Below are 3020 nucleotides of genomic sequence, written 5' to 3' on the forward strand. Positions count from 1 at the left end.
TACATATGGGGCCCAATTGGCGAGGCCCATTTGATACACATACGGCCCATAAGATTAGGCCCATTTGATGCATTCTAAGACCCACGGGTTATAGCCCATTGCGATGTACATAAGGCCCATTGGTGCGGCCCATTGATGTGGCCCACTTAATGAATATAAGGCCCATGTGATTTGGCCCATTTGATGTATTTACGGCCCAATGGGATGTACCTAAGGTCCATTGCAATGTGTGATCCCAACATGGGTTATGTAATGATGTTTACGTCGGGCTATGCCTTGGGAGCAATGGTGGTTTGACGTCCACATTGCAAGTATAGTGTTGGTTAAATGTCCACATTATGACTCACCCTAGGGCTCATTATAGGCCGTACGTGTTATGTGTAGGCCGTCTAGGCTCATCTTCGTTATGAACATCATCCATCCCATATAACATGTTTAATTCTATGATTCATGATCATATGCATCATACGTATGCTTGATATGAGAAATGACTGATCATAGCATATGCCTCTGGGCAGATTGTTTAGGGGCTCCCGTACAGGGGGTGTTGCCCTACATGAGCGCACGATACGCGCATGATTGCTGTATGACTGGATAGTGTGATTCATGCATTCGCATTGTGTGATATGGTTACTGTACACCCTAGCGACATCAGGGCCGTAGCCTCCACAGACGTATCGTGGTTGGCATGATTGGATACCGAAAATACTGTTCTACATGGGGTGCGATAGATATCCCTGGGTGAAAGTCCCTAAACCCTTATGGTACCAGGAGGTTGCTCCAACGTCTAGACCGAGTGGGTGCATGAGCGCTGAGTGCCGATTACCAGACGGTTGCGCTTTCCACTGTGTCGTGGTCGGTTGGAAGGGGGTGCGGCCTTACCCACCCGAGAGTAAGGGGCAATGCTAGGCTGAGTCTGACCAGCTCGAGGAATGGGTCCGCTATTGACGAGCCGAGCCCGATATTGGCAGGTGGATAGTGAGGTCTTTTTCACTCACCTTATTGCGCGCGATGGGGCGACAATCTGGCTTGGAGTGTACTAGACCCCGGTGATATTCCAGATTTTTAGCTGTATCGATATGTGGACTTAGATGAGGATTTGTATGCTTGAGTTGCATTTCGCATTACATAGCCTTGGTATGGCCGACATCATCCTTTGCACCGCATGGCCTTGGTACGGTTAATGGTATTCTTGGCATTCATCAGCATGTTCCGCATTACTCTGATACTGCATAACTGTATTGCCACCTTGAGCATACACTTTCACCACCCTCTAAGCTTTCTATAAGCTTATGCACGACCGTTGCGTTCAGGTGACGTTAGATCGCAACAGCGCTGAGGCTTGGACGCGTGGCAGATCTTTTTGGAGCTTTTGGACTATCATCATTGTATTTCCCTTATGCTCATTGTACTTGTAAAGTTTTTGATTATAGTAAAAATGTGATGGAGTTTTTGGTTGTTGTTTGTGGGTTATGCCTTTGGTTATGCTTATTACGAAACAAACTGATATTGAAAATCCTCCTTGTAGCATCCCAGGATCGGAACCTGGCGAATGGGCGCTAGGGAGCCGAGAATGGGGTTCTACGGAGGCTGTCGGCGCCGAATTCGGCGATCGAAAATTTTGTGAGCCCGGTTTCTGAGTTTGGGGTGTGACATTATCCACGCCCAAATACATGTCTCAAGAATCTCTGTTTGTTCAGCTGAGAGGGAGAGATAGAGAAAGGATGCCCTGATCATCTATAACTTCGCGGCATGCTAAATCGTCTCATATAACATTGTCTTAGGGTTGGCTTCCTTTGGTGTCGCCCACTTGATGAGCAGGGATGGCTTGATGTTTTCACTAGTGAATCCAGATGGTATATGGTCCACCACAAGTGAACGTTGGCAAGAAAGATGAGGTTGCATGCTCACTCTAACTGTAGCAAGTTGTAGGTGATCAATTATGGAGGTGAGATTCTACTAGCTGGCCCACATTTGAATCTACAGCCATGTGATTGGTAGACCATCTATACCCTTTAAGATCAAACAATTTTAGGACAGATGGGACCGACTCGACAGTAACCTTCTCATGCCTCTATGATTTGGATGACAGAGATTTCTGATAAAGGTGGTTGAAGTTCTATATCTGATCTTATATTGGGACTAGGTACTGCCTTTCCCCTTCTTTTATCTTTCTTGAAATCATGGTTGTATATAGAGTTCAGATTTGTTGATTGATTTTACTTAGATAGGAATGTTTGAAGGAGATTTGAAGATTACTTCGGTGTTAGCAAAGATGATATGCATGGTAGTTCTTTGCTTCTTGGCTAATGATATGTTCTTGTATTGCCAAATATGAAGCTTTCTGATTTTATGATTAGTTTGTAAGAATTATGGTGAAATGTTTGTGTGGATTTAGCCTTCATTAGGTGGGTTATAGGGGATGTGAATTTCTTCGTATCCTTATTGCATGGAGTCTATGTAGGATAAGTAAATATATCTTGTAAGTTCATGTGGTTGTTTAGAATGTAAAAGGCATGTGGATCTGAAGTAAAGTGGGCCATACTATAAGATGAGTCCTTTTATCATAATATGAAATGCTAGAACAATTGGATGGAATGAAGCTAACGAGTCCCTCAAATATGTGAGCCATTGCTGACACGTTCGATTTGTTGTCTCATGACTTATTTTAGTTGACCAGCCAAACATGGGTCAAAAAGCTGGATGGTTAATAAGAATCAAGACATTCACCTCTTCTGATCATGAGTAATGACCAATCCAAGTAGGGGCCTACTAGATGAAGTGTGTAGATATATCATTACTTTAGAGTTTTGACTATAATTGACTTGGGTGTTAGTTACTATGGTATTGGATCATGCCCCACAGTGTTGGAATTATTTTTTTATTTTGTTTTTTCTATGTATGGGAATCATGAGATTGCAAAATGAAAATTTATGGCTTACATGCACTGGCCTCTGAATCTGTAAGTATTTAATTTGATTTTTTATGTCATTGTAGTCCTTTTTCCCTATCTCAATGTA

The sequence above is a fragment of the Magnolia sinica genome, chromosome 5, assembly GCF_029962835.1.
Source record: "Magnolia sinica isolate HGM2019 chromosome 5, MsV1, whole genome shotgun sequence".
NCBI classification, from domain to species: domain Eukaryota; kingdom Viridiplantae; phylum Streptophyta; class Magnoliopsida; order Magnoliales; family Magnoliaceae; genus Magnolia; species Magnolia sinica.